Source organism: Moschus berezovskii, chromosome 12 (genome assembly GCF_049115385.1).
Source record: "Moschus berezovskii isolate FMDL1 chromosome 12, NW_MosBer_1.0, whole genome shotgun sequence".
Lineage (NCBI taxonomy): Eukaryota > Metazoa > Chordata > Mammalia > Artiodactyla > Moschidae > Moschus > Moschus berezovskii.
In genome coordinates, this window is record NC_142471.1 from 39,712,633 (window position 1) to 39,727,623 (window position 14,991).

Sequence of the window (14,991 nt, forward strand, 5' to 3'; positions counted from 1 at the left end):
TGCTGGTGGCAAGAGGGTCTCCTTGTCCTCACAAGGATTGATCTAGACTGGGGTGATCCCATAAGAGGACGGGTTGTACCCTGGAGCTACCACATGCCCCTGAGCTCTGGCCACACTGGCCCTCTCTCCTTGGGTCCTTCTTTCCACACAGGGGGATCCTTGTCATTCTTCAGTTTTCAGCTCTTCTCTGAGCCCTAGTCTAGACCAGTGCATGCAAGGAGTGCATGTGAGCATGCTCAATCATGTCCAACTCTGCAACCCCATCAACTGTGGAGGGAGAATTCTGCAGATTGTCCTGATCACCAGCAAGTTCTTCTTTCATGGCCCTTTTACATAAGGACGAAATCCCTGGCCTGTGCTCTGCCTTCTCTCTACTCTGCCTGTTTGTGTCTTAGGGTTGTGGCTCATACCTTCATGATCTCCAAACACCAGGCTCCATCCCCTAGAGACACACCCCCACCTTTACAAATGCCTATTAGATGCCCATTCTTGAGTTGTAGTATTATTTCAAGCTCATCATGTTCCCATCTAAACTGGCTCCCTTTCAAAGATCTCACATCTTTTAGAGACCTGACAATGTTCTCGGGCATCAAATCTCAAACACTCTTCCAGAGAAAGTCATCATTAACTCTTCTCTTTGCTTTATCCCCTGCATCCAGCCCATCAAGCTCCCCAACTGTCCCTCTGTAGTATTTCTCAGAGTGACTCCAATCTGTGCATAGCTGTTCCCAATCTTCAGCGGCAGCCCCAAGTCACACGACACCTAAATCCCTGTGGGAGCCCTCCTGCCAGTTTCTTGCCCATTTGGCCTCTCCCATTCCAACTCACATTGCCACCCTTTGTCCTTTTGTTCCAGCTGCTAGGTAGCCACTTAAAGTCAAAGGTCAATCAACTGTAGGGATCAGAGGTAGTGAGAGAAGAATAAATCAGGACTCCTGGGTTTCAGTTTGGACTACAGGGTCAATGGTGCCTTTTCGGGATACGGCTGGAACATGGCAGGAGCAAATTCCTAAAATATGGATGTCCACACCAGTACCATAGCTGCTGGATCTTTTTTTAATTTTTTAATCGGGCCTTCAAAGCCTTCACCCATTGCTAATGTAAATTTTTTTAAGATTTTTTTTTAATATGGACCATTTTTAAAGTCTTTATTGCATGTGTTACATATTGTTTCTGTTTTATGTTTTAGTTGTTTGGCTGCAAAGCTTGTGGGATCTTAGCTCCCCAACTAGAGATTAAACCCCTACCCCTGCATTAGAAGCGAGGAGTCTTAACCACTGGGCCACCAGGGAAATACCTGGTAATGTAAATTTAATGTCACTCCTCATCCAAACCCAATGCTTCAGCTGGACCAGTCTGGACACTGTCCCACCCATACCACGCTTATCCTTGTCTCTCTCATACAATCCACTCCCACTCTAAAGACTTCCACCCTCATTTCCCACCAAACCAAATCCAAAAATGCTTCAAAACCTAACTTTCACCCAGCCTCGATTTTAGACTCTTCCAACTTTTCCAGGTCGCCCCCAAATCCCCCAAGCACACAATAATGCTTGTAGCTCTTTTAGCCTGAGCTAAGATCTCCTTGGTGGATTTTTAACCACCCATTCTCCCATTTACTAATTATTTCAAGATATTGAAGAGATGGGAACATCCTTCAGCATGGGAAGCCAGCCTTGCCCTCCCTTGCATCTTCCCCAGCCCCCACACAGCTGATAGACACAGGTTCACCAAGAGATGCTGATTCGTTGGTAGTGATAACGGGTCCAATCACTTTTACTATCAGAAGCTATGAGCACAGACTCTCAACCAAGATGTCCTGTGGACAAAGGGCAACCATTTATCTACTAGCTCTGAGGAATTCCCATTTTTATCTGCATGGTTACAGTTCTGATTCCTTATTCCAGAAACATCTCACAATTGCCTAGATCATCTTCATTGCAACACCCACAACTTGGAATAGCTGCATGTATCTTCAACCTGAAGACTTGCAATGTGCAGGGATAGAAATGCCAAAGGGACACATCTATATGTGTGCTGTCATTGAAAGTTCTACATGGAGGCTATTTAAGATTCAAGTTAATATTGCAACTGGCTATGGCCTCTCTAAATTCTAACGCTAGGTGAAGGAGTTTCACTTTGAAAGGAACTACTCAAGCATAGCTCTACTTATCACTTTAAAAGGAGCCCAAAAAAGGCACTGAAACCTATCACAGGTCTCCAGTAATGTTAAAATCCTATGAACAAAATGTAAGTAACCACAGCAAGTGAAAAAGTGTTAGTGTTCAAGTCCAACATTTGAATTTCCCCTAAGATCCCAGGCCCTTACCCACATTAAGTATATCTTCTTCCTTTGTCTATAAGTGTTCCTTTATAACTATCCACATTAAGTATATCTTCTTCCTTTGTCTATAAGTGTTCCTTTATAACTATCCACTCTGTTCTTAAGATATAAATTTCCTCTTTTTCTTGGAAAAAAAAAAATCCTTCTCCTCTTGCTTTCTTTATTCATTGTCCTTTAACGTCTGTCATCCTCAGGCCCAAGACGATGCCCAGGTCAGAAAATATTCTCTAGTTGGGCAATGCACCCTACTGTCACCATCTGCATTCAGGCTCACTGGGCCCCCCCAGGCAATGTTGAAGTCTGCATGTTGAGCTGAGAATGCCTGTGTCACAAAGACAGCTGCTAGAACTGGCCTCACACCACAGCTGAGTGATACCTGGCCTTCCTCAGTCCAAGGATCCACACAACAGGTGCCCAGAGGCACAATGTAGCCCAGTGGTTTTGAGGTTAGTTTACACATATATGTCCAGGTGATCCCATTTCTTGCCAGCTCTGAATAAAAGGAAAAAGAGTTAATATTCATTGGACATCCCTTGGGTACAGATAAAAGGCTAGGTACTTTCCATATGCCATTGTAAGACCTTGTTTCACCCCAGAAACAGCGGGTGGGATTCTTGTCCAAACAGGAAGCAGATGCACATAACTCAGTTGCTGCTATCTGACTGTGTCAGCAGATGTGAATACTCAAAGTCTATCTAAGCAGACTCCTTGTTTATCGTTCTGCTGGGGTTTTACCGATGACCCATTAATCCATGATATCATTGGTGATTGGTATTTCTATTCAAATACATAAGCATCATCATATAGAGTAGGAAAGAAAGAGATGAGGCTTTCACCAGGTATCTACTAAGAGCCAAGCCCATTTCTTACACCATCACATTGAATCCTCAAACAATCAAACTATTGTTATTTCCATAGACTAAATGAAGTTTGAGAAAGTTGCATAAATTAATCAAGTTTGCACAGCTAATAAGTAATTGGCCCCAAATTCAAACTCCTTGTGTTCTCATTTCCCAGTCCACTTGGCATTTGTCCGTTCTGCAGCCTAAATCTGTGTTCACATTTCTACAAAGCCGATCCTCAGTAGGTATGGAAAGTCCTCTTCATAGACCAAGGCAGCCAGTAAAGGGTAGGGCCCCAACTCAGCAAGAGTCAAAAAGAGAAACAGAGTTTGAAATTCCATATGAAGTAGAATTATAGATCAGCTGAGCATATTTTTTATAACTAAAATGCATCCCAACCTTTTTGTACGTTCTCGTGAAACATCTTAATAAGCAGGGGGTGAAGAACACAGTGGAGGCCATGCTGTGACCATCCAGTTTGCAAGAAATAACAAATGAGCTGAAACCACCAGGAGATGGATTGGTGCTGAGGAAGAGCAGCCTCTGATTCCAAAGTTAGGACTTAAGTGGCTTCAGCACCTGGAACAGGTGGACTCCCACAGCGATCTCTGATGGTGAAGCGGGACAGCAGCCACACGGGGCAGAAGGAGCAATCACAGCAAAGTCAGAGCAGAGACAAACAAGAGACAAATTCAAGGTCACAAATGGAGCAGTGTGGGGGAGACACCAAGGAGACGTGGAAACAGGAGGCTCAAGTCATGACGGCAAACACAGTGAAAGGCGCCTTCACAAGGGACCAAGGTAGCCAATCTTGTTATATATATAGATATGTGTGAGAGAGAGAGAGTGTGTGTGTGTGTGTGTGTGTTCAAGCATAGAGTGAAAGGCCATCGATTGCATGTGTTCATGGAATTTCTCTGAACAGATATGTTGGCAACAGTTCCCAAGTCTGCCCAGTAGACTCTTCTCTTTGGTCTTCTCTGACTCGGGACACCTGGGACATGTGGACCACGTTGAGTATGGCAACCCCGGGAATGTTCATGACAGCAATCATCCTAGTACCATGGTCCGGCTCCCCTTCCTTCTTCATGTGTCTCCACTCCAGCTCTATCAGGAATCAGAAAACTACCCACACAGAGTTGCCCAGTTCACAAGAACCACCTGTAGTTCAGCTGCTAAGTCATGTGTGACTCTCTGCCACCCTACGGACTGCAGCACACCAGCCTCCCCTGTCCTTTAATATCTCCCAGAGTTTGCTCAGATTCATGTCCATTGAGTCAGTGATGCTATCTAACTATCTCATCCTCTGTCTTTAATCTCCTGCCTTCGATCTTTCCCAGCATCAGGGTCTTTTCCAGTGAGTCAGCTCTTCACTTCAAGTGGCCAAAATATTGGAGTTTCAGCTTCAGCATCTGTCATTCCAATGAATATTCAGGGATGATTTCTATAGGATAGACTGGTTTGATCTCCTTGCTGTTCAAGGGACTCACAAGAGTCTTCTCCAGCATCACAGTTTGAAAGCATCCATTCTTCAGCACTCAGTATTCTTTACGGTACAACTCTGTCTCCAGATTGCTGTGTCATAACCCTGTCTCCCTTGTCTATGGATTAGAAGTTGATCTTTCTTAGAGCATCACTGCTTAGGGTTAGTGCCCAAGAGTATCACAAAGGCAGGGAACATTTTGCTCCCAACTTTGTCAACAGGGAACCTAGGATTTAATTAGGAAGGATAGGACCTTTAGTAGTGTTAGTTGCTCAGTTGTGTCCGACTCTTTGCAACCCCATAGACTGTAGCCTGCCAGGCTCCTTTGTTCATGGGATTTCCCAGGCAAGAATACTTGAGTGCGCTGTCATTCCCTTCTCCAGGGCATCTTCCCAACCCAGGGATCAAACCCTGGTCTCCCATGTTGCAGGCATAGCAGCAGAGTCTTTACGGACTGAGGCACCAGGGAAGCACCTTTCCAGATATCAGTTATTTACATCACAGAGTGAATCACTCTCAGATCTTTCCCTTCACTTTATGAACAGACAGCAGTAAACTGCCCAAATAGGAGAACTGAGCTAGAAAATCTGAGACTGACTCCTGACTCTTCCTCATCCACATTGAGTGAGACCTTGAGCTCTCTGAGCCTCAGTTGCTTTGCATGTAAAGTGAACACGAAAAAACTCTTTCATGAGGTTGGGGACCCATGGAGGGATATTGTGGAAGGAAACACACTGATGTTGATTGGATATTACTCTATAAAAGTTCTCAAAGATTTGAAAACTAAACTTTGAAATGACAAGAAAAATTCTGCAGTTTTGTCTACCAGCTGGAACTGATTCCAGGCTCACCACTGATTCCAAATTTGAGGAGAGCAGGAGACCAGCTCACCATCATCTTTTTTTGAGTCTACTATGTGTCAGGGTTAAATTTCATATAGCACCTCACAGAATCTTCAAAATACCATCTTGAGATAGGTGTTAATATTATCTTTTCTTGGCAGATGATGAAATCGAGGCTCAAAACGTGAATTCATGTGTCAAAGATTTCATAGCCAGTAAGTAACCCAACCAGAATAAGAATTCATGTCTCTGAGAGAATGTACATGCTTTTGACTGTAACACCTTCCAGCAAAAAGGCCCATAGGATTGATCCCTAGATGGGAAGTCTGGTTAATCCTCTGTAAGATAATTTACCTAACTTCTCAGCTAAATGATTTGACTTCCAACATATAGGAATAAATTTTATGAGTCTTACGAGTGCTCTAAACCTCGAAGCCACTGAACTGGAGGAAGTAAATTGCATTTCCTTCCAAGTACCAGCACTGTGGGTGTCCACAGTGCCAGTCTTGTTGTCTCGAGGCCCAGGTGACACCCAAGGGGAGAATGAGAACACTAAATTAGCTAATTGGATCTCTGCTTCATAACCTGAGAGCAAGCACACTGAGCTCATCTTCTGTGTGGAAAGTATCAACTAAGAGGTCTAAAGCTGGTGGATTCCCTGTTCATTGATCTACTGTGGTTTGTAAATGACCCCTCCAGTAACACAAGTTAGGTATCCTTAAAGGAGCCATAAAATCAAATAGCCACTAACCTCTCACTAACAATGACAACAGCTAAAAACTTTTTTTTCCCCCTCAGTGGGGACATGGGACTCCAAGACCAGAGTCAGGCTCAGAACTTTCCAAACACCTTTTCTGATGGGGTTCAGTCAGCACTGAAGTCATAGAAATTTCACAAATGGAATCTTCATGACCAGGAGAGAAAATAAAAGGTACAAGATTGTACCACACATGTGGTGCCTCTGAAGAAGGGATTCATAGGACCTGGACTCCATCTTAGGCCTGTTCATGCTGATCATGCTCGGCCACCTTTCCAATGGACTCTGAACTCTGTGTTTAGTGCCTATGAAAATGACAACAGAAGGATAAGACCGCCTCTAGACAGAGGAACCTTGAAGATCATATCTAGGTTACTCATTGCCTAAGAGAAAACATACACTAATCACCCCTTCCTCCAGACAGGCCGTAAATTTTTCTGTATCTATCAGAGTGTAACCTCGGGCTTATTGATTATTGGCTAACTGTTTGACTGTTTGAGCACATGAGCACATAGCACGTGAATGATGGGGTTATTGGGATTGTATTTTCCCTGGTTTATGTAAGTCTCAAGGAATTTGGAGTGGTGGGTTCAGACATATACGTACACATGGGGTATAAAAGATTTTCACAAACACTGGTCGGGGTCCTTGGCTAAGAGGAGACTCTGCCTTGGGCCTGCCAGTGTAATAAACTGCACTTCACTATCTGCATTGTCCTTCTGAGTGAGTTTGTTTCCCGGAACGTGTGGCTACAACACCTCCAGCCCAGGCCAGAGAAAAAAAAGTAAGTAAAAAGGGTGTGTGTGTATAAACACACACACACATATATACACACACACATACATATTCACTGTCTTTCAAAGCTCATTGATTCATCCAAAAATACTTAATGAGCACAAGCTCTCAACCAAGTGCTGGCTCTGGATGAAGCAAAGAAGGGGCTACTAACCCTCCTTCTAAATGTGTCCCAAGTCTGTGGCTCTTGTTTGATTAAATAGACGCATATTGAAAGATAATGACAATACAGTGTGATAAATGTGTTCATCAAGAGATGTACAGACCCATTCAGGGCAATGTTAACCTACTTTCTGGTGATCAGGTAGACTTCACAGAGGAGGTTTCACATGAATTGGGTCTTAAAGGAAGTACAATATCCACTAGAGATAGCTTGGAGGTCTAGTTTGAAGTTGTCACTCTTTCCTTCCCATGAGTGACTTATCACAGACAGGGAAAACTGGACAGCAGCTTAATCTGTCTCTTTGCAGCTGTTTAGGAGAGGGAAATTAGTTAAAGGTTGCCTGCGGTAAGAATCCAAGACAAAAATGACTATGTCAGGCACTGAATAGCCAACAGCATCCCCAGAAACCAGCAGGGTCCAGATCAGATCAAAGCCCAGGACTCTATCTCCTGACAAGACCTGGGGGGAAAGGTCCTTTGCTGTATGAGATGGGGAAGGGAGTTTATTCCTATTGGATTTTTAAAATGTATTTCAGCATGGGTAAATCACAGCAGCCTTGTGGAAGGTTGCTCAAAGGGCAGGAAGAGAAAATAAGAGTTGAGGAAAGGAGTATTACTGCCTCTACTGTGATCTGAACAATGGCTACAGCTGGGCTTATTATTTCCTGCAGTATGGCTCTTAGCATCAGTAAAATAAATGAATTTTTCAACAAGAGCCTTTCTGAGCTTTTCTTTGTTCAAGCCCAAACAAGAAAAATAATCATCTGTTAAAGCAGAGGAAAAAAAAGATGAAAACTATTCTTATTTACAGATTTTCTTTCATTAACATACAAATAACTTAAAGGAAAAGAAAACTTTATGATAGGATTTGATGAGGCAATTCAAGAAGAGAGCAGTCAAGGGAAAATGGAATAAGCTAACAGTTCAACACAGCCCAAGATTTCTGAGCCAGTGATGACGAAAAAGCTCCAAAATCCAAGAAGGAAGGTGGAGGCTTCCGGTCTGAGTTTACTTGATATTGTGGGCACCTATGAGTAGATCTGTAATCTACTGTTTTTGCAGTAGTTTTAATTCCCTCTGCTCTGCTGGAGAAACAGAAGTATATGGGAAATAATGGGCTAACTTACATTCTGGGCCATTAATGGGTCCCAGAGAAGCCTAGTTCAATGGCAGTAATGGAAATGAAGCTTGTCCTCTGCTGGATATTTGTCTGGATTATCTCAGATGGCAGAGTCTCTTTAAACCTTCCCTGGCAGTTATTCCTTTCCCCTCCCCCAAAGCTTCAAGAGGACATTATTTATATGCCTATCAAAGCACCCATTGCAGTGGAGTATCCCCAGCTTTCGTACATCAGTCTTTCTCACTGAGACGAGACCTTCACAGGGATGCTGACTGTACCTGATGCAGGACATGGCACAGAACAGGGGTTTGTTTCATGGAGGTGGACTCTAAGAGAGTAAGAGCTCAGGCTGACTTGTATTAGAGCACTGAGAAACATTAACCAAGCTCATTATACTACCAAGACCTCTAAACACATCTCCAAATCCACTGCCCCAAGAAATCTTCAGCTAACTTGTCCCACTTCCAGTTCAGAACATGCCAGTCTGTGCCAACTGAGTCATCGGTTTCTTCTCCCAAACTACTTCTCCTGGTTTTTCTTATGCCTTTAGTACTCTTGATTTCAGCCCCTTGGATATATTGCTGACTCCTCACTCTCCCTTACCTCCCTCATCCCTCCATGACAGAATACAATCAGTAAACCATTCAATCAGGAAACATATGGGATCTGTCCAGCTTCCTTTTCCTGATGCACTTGAAGAGCTGAATGTAGCTATGCCACCTCATCTCCTGGGAACTACTGAAGACTGCCCTCTCCTGCTCCCTTGAGAAAACTAATTTTTTGGTTATTAATGACTGAGTTCTGGGTGTCATTGGTTTTCAAGATCTCTTACAAAGGAACTGGAGGAGAAAAGGGTTGAGGAGAGAGGAAAGGAAATAAACTAGATAGAAAAGTTCTAAAGAAAATCAAAACTCAACAGGAATTTTCCTGATTCAAAAGATGTTAGAGAAAGGGGGAGGAGTGAAAGAGTAAGAGTGGTTATTGGGGCAAGACTGGGTCCTTGAGGTTTCTTCAGAGGATGCTGGCCATAAAGGGACAGAAACCAAGTGTGGTGATCGAACAGAGAGACCCTGGGAGGGACACTGTGCAGTTCCCAGGAGCTGTGGGAGTTAGCAGAGGACCCTGCACCTACATCCAGACTCCTTTTGGCAGAGAGGACTTCACTTCATCTGCATTTAGCCGCTCACCTGCTGCCTGCCAGTAAGGAGGGACAGCCTTCCATGTCATCAGGCTTTCCTCCAGACCCAGGCAGCCAGCCTTCAAAATGACCCTGGATGATCACTGCTTCCTGGAATTCACACCCGTGTGTAGTTACTCACCCACAGACACACGCGGTACCAGGCTTGGTCCATGTGACCACAGAATTCGGCAGACATGGTGCTCTGTAACTTGCAAGGGTAGGCTGTAAAACACTGCATCTTCTGCCCTGTTCTCTACCTGTCTTCTGCCCTTCTCGCTCACATTCCTTACTCTGGGGGGAACCAGCTGTCACATTATGAGGAATTCAAAAAGTCAATGCAGAGGCCCATGCGGCAAGGAACTAGGATCTCCAGCCAGGAGCGCATGAGGCACTGAGGCCTCCTGCCAACAGCCACCTGCGCCATCTTGGAAGCATATCTGCCTCCAGCCGAGCTTGGAGATGACTGCCCGCAGCCTGGCTCCTACCCGCATGAGAGACCGAGCCAGAGCCTCTCAGCTCATCTACTGCAGATTCCTGACCCTCAGAAACTGTGAATAATAAATACTTTCTGTTTAAAGCTTTGAGGGGGATACATTTTATACAACAAGATGACTAACGCCGCATGTACTTTGATATGGACAGTCCCAGTTTTTACTTCTAAAATACCCAACACTCAAAAAGCAAGAAATAGCTTGCCAGACACTCAGTGAGGTGGTGGTGAGAACTTCTGCCCCAGGTCCTGAACACAGGGCTGAGGGGACAGAGCAAAGTTCAAAGGGCCTCTCAGCTCAATCATGTGTTTCAAGCCACACTCACTGCCCACTGCCCTGGGGATGGTAGCCACAGCCTTTTCTCTGGTCCTTCCCCTGCTGTCCTCTCCCCCTTTCCTCCCATACGACTACAGCACTGGCTGTCAGAGCTCTGAACAATAGTCCAATCTTGGCACTTCCCTCTTTATAGAATTCCTCATATTTTTACAGAATAATGCTTAGTTACAATTAGAGCCCAACACTCCCCAATCCCCATGGTACCTCCACATACCCTTCCAGCTATATCTTCCACATTTCCCCCAGATAGGAAAAGTCAAGAAGAAAGAGAAGATGCAGTGTTTGGAGTTATTTCTGGTTTTGTTCCACTGTAAGGACAACCTCAGGAGATAGGCAGCTTTCTCACTCCAAGGCCAGCCCATGGGGAAGGGGACAGTTTGGACTTGCTTTCAGCAGATGTCAGTGAGCCTTGGTATCAGATCTGGCATTACAGGAAGTATTGACAGGGAAGGGAGTGAACAACCACAGAGGTCTCCCAACAGTAACACCCTGCCTTAGGGGAACATACAAGTTTCTGTCAAGGACCCCCGCCAGGACCCTGGGCTGGCCATTGCCACGCAGTGTGTCCCAACCAGCAAGCTGGTTCAGCCCGGCACCCAGGCCAAATGTCCAGCAGGCTCAGCAAGGTCCAAGTGCAGCAACCTGCAGGTGCTGGGGATTTAGGCAAATGCAAGCACCATCATGTCCTGGGCAGCTCGATGAAATGTCCAGCCACCTGCTCTGCACCTGGATGGGTGAGCGCTGGCCTGGATACTCAGATGAACTGGGCTGAGCCTGCAAGAAGGCTAATGTCATATGACCTCAGGCACAGCACCTCTGGAACAGAAGTTGAACTTTACTTAGCATTTCCATAGAAAGACATTAGCTCTGGTCAGAAATAGTGCTCATCCCTCAGTCCTGAGTTTAAACTCTCAGAGGGTTACAAACACAGCTGCAGAAGTAAGGCTTTCAAGGTCACTGGCAACGGGGATGCTCTTGCCAGTGGGCGGGGACATACTGGGCCCCACTGAAGCTTGGAGCAGCAAGGGTGGCAGGCTCCGCCTTTCCTCCCACTTTCCTTCTTTCTTCCTCATTCTCCCTTGTCTTCTGTTTGTTGTGGTGGTTGTTATACTTCCCTCCTTTCTCTTTCACTCTTCCCTCCCCCCCTTCTTCTTTCATTGCTATACCTCCCCTCCTTTTCGTCTATTCCCGCCCCCAATTTTCTGACTCTCCACTTCCAGACATCCCTCCCTCCCCCCTCTCCCCTGAAGTTTTCTAAACTAATGAAGTCCTGGAGGGAAGGTCTAAACACTGTTTGGAGTTCCTGCCAGGCTCTCCAAATTCATCTCTCAGCCTCCACCTTCTCTTCTCCCAAGAGGCTTCTCCAGACAAGGCCCGCCTCCATCTGGGTCACACTTCTCTGCACCCTGCTAGAAAAACCCAGTCAGGATATTTTCTCATGACTCATTTCCTAAAAGACCTGGGTGATCTATCGTTAGTCAAATAACACAAAGTTTAGTGTGGGAACAGTGATAAAAACAAGACTTTAATATGGCACATCCTGCTTTAAATTTTGGCTGTGCCATACCACAAAGATAGTCACTTTGGGCACAGTGCTCAGCCTCAGTTTCCTAATCTGTAGAATGGGTATTATTATAGAATCGCTGGTGGGTCCAGTGGGATAATGTAGTAGTACACCTACTATGGTACTTGGAACATTGTAAATACTCCACAATGACCAGTTTCTCATCCTTAGCCGTGTCCCTTCCTTCATTCTCTCTCTCTCCAAACAAACTGAAAACCTGAAAACTCCATGAGGGCAGGTGCCTTGAATTCTAACCTTTGTCTAGCCCTGGCCCTATTAAAATGCTCCATATGCTGCTGGTGTTAAGGGCAGTTCAGACTTTTCTGATAATGACAGACAAGGGAGGGGGTCTCACAGATTTATCATTGGGAAAATAACATATAGTTTATCTTTGGCAAATGTCTTCCTACATAGCAGGCCAAACCAGACTAGACATGCTCACCTATGACCTTATCTTCCACTCCTATGTTAAGAACTCTGCATGTTTCAGAGAACTTACACTGTCAGCCAAGACGATCTCAGCACCCAAACTGTGCCTGCAGCTTGAGACATCCCTCAGAGAGGGTCACACCAGGATGGTTTCTGGGCCTGTTCGGTCACCAGCTCTGAGTGCTTCATATATAGGCTCTGACTAGCTTGCACGACTGAAGTGACTTAGCAGCAGCAGCATGCAAAGGAGGCTTCCCAGGTGGCTCAGTGGTAAAGAATCTGCCTGCCAATGCAGGAGCAACAGCAGACCTGGGTTCAATCCCTAGGTCAGGAAGATCCCATGGAAGAGGAAGTGGCAACCCACTCCAGTATCCTTGCCTGGAAAATCCCATGGACAAAGGAGTCTGATGGGCTACAGTCCATGGGGTCACAGAGTCAGACACGACTGAGAACACACACACAGCACTGCAAAATCTAACATTAAATGGCTCATAGGTATCATCTACTTATGATTTCAGACAATTAAGAATTGGCCAAAAGACACTCAGCTGCATTCCTCATTCCTAAATAAGTCAAACTTTGATGCAAAAACATTCAGTAAATGCCATTTATGACCACAAGATTAAACTTGTGTAACAGAAGACCTAATAACTAAAGGCCCAAGTGTTTCCACCCATTCCACCCAGGCCAGCATCTAAAGATGCCTCTGTTCGGTTCCCAAAGATCATACCCGTTATCTTTTCTGAGAAAGAAGAGACTAGGGAATTCAACATGACACTAAGAATCCTGATCTTACTGGTCTCTATCATAGTTTTCTGTAGCAGAGAATAGTACACAGAGCTCTAAATCAGTGGCCCCCAAATTTTTTGGCACCAGGGACTAGTTTCATGGAAGACAATTTTTCCACAGATGATGGGGAGTGGGAGACGGTTTCAGAATAGTCGACTTCAAAAATAGTCACAACCTAAAAGTTGAGAGCTGTGTTTATTCAGAGGGAATTTTCAGGACTTCAAACCCAGGAAACAGCATCTCAAGCAACCCTGAAAGAACAGCTCCAAGGAGGAGAGGGGAGGAGGCAGGTTATATAAAAGTTTTGTGACAAGGGGCAGGTAGCTTAAATGTCAAAAGATTATGGTTAATGAAAGAAAACCAGACATCCCAGTTTAAGGAATTTAGCACTTCTCTTTGTATGGGAAGATGCAAGAGTCTGGGCTCTCTGAAATCATTTCTTTCCATATGCATCTCAACTATCCTGGCCCAGTAGCCTGTTTCTTCACAATCTGCTCTCCCTTGGGAGTGGTTGCAGTCCTGATGGCTGCCAGATTGCAGGCGTTCTTCTCCTTCCTGAATGCCCTTAGGAGCTCACATTTGGAGGGCTGGAATCGCTAATGACTGTGGCATACTTGTTTACCGATAAGGCAAGACATAGCTTCCCAGGTGGCACTGGTGGTAAAGAACCTACCTGCCAATGCTGCAGACACAAGACAAAGGTTCAGTCCCTGGGTTAAGAAGAACCCCTGGAGGAGGGCATGGTGACTCACTCCAGTATTCCTGCCTGGAGAATCTCATGAACAGAGAAGCCAGGCGGGATACAGTCCACAGGGTCAGAAAGAGCTGAACATGACTGAAGGGACTGCACACGCACTCCATTTCTCAGGATGATTCACATTAATTTCTATTATCACTACATCAGCTCCATCTCAGATCATCAGGCATTAGATCCCAGAGGTTGGGGACCCCTGATCTAAATTATTAGGAAAAGAAAGTGAAGTCACTCAATTGTGTCTGACTCTTTCTGACCGCATGGACTCTAGCCTGCCAGTCTCCTCCATCAATGGGGTCTAACAGTGGAATAAAGAGCTGGAGAGAGAAACTAGGTTAGTTCTATTATAGGAAGGTTCTAGCCCTGAAGCAAAGGGCTCTGGTTAGGGGCATTTACTCTCTCGTTACAGCCACCTAGCCAGAACTGACCAGGTTGTTCACCAGTGAAGCTGTAAGACCCCTATTCCCACAGCCCCTCCTCCTCCTAAGAACTACCTTTCCCATAGCATCCACCAAGATGCTGTCAGAGATGCCCTGATCTTGATACTCACTTGGAAGAGCCTTGTGCCATTTTCAGCCACATGGTCCCGAGTGTTCCCAAGGTAATAGGCTGCTTCTGGAAAGGGCAATGAATCAAAAGGGAAAACTCCCCAATTCCCCAACAGGGAGATAAAAACACAGGTAAGTAGCAAGACATTTAGTCTTGCTTCAGAGCATAGGAGGAAAAAAATTGCCTGATCCTTTTCCCCTGGTCCTTTCCCTTCAGAAACTGACTAGTTTCTTCAGATATTTTTTTTTCCCTTTTTCATGCAAGGGACAGAATCATTAGCAGCCCTCAGGCTCTCTCAGGACTAAGTTAATTAAACTGATTTGCGGTATTTCCCTTTGGTTAGAAATGGTAAGCGGTGAGCAGTGCCAAGCTCCTGAAATTGAAGCCCATGTCATTCACTTCTCATGCAAAGCCCTAAGGCTCCCTGGTGGAATGGGAGACTTAAATTGGCCTTGTTCTTTTACACAAGCAATTAATAATGCATTTGGAACAACAACAAAAAAAAAAAAAACCACAGCTTGTTTGCTAGGATCCAGAAACAGCCGCCAACATTT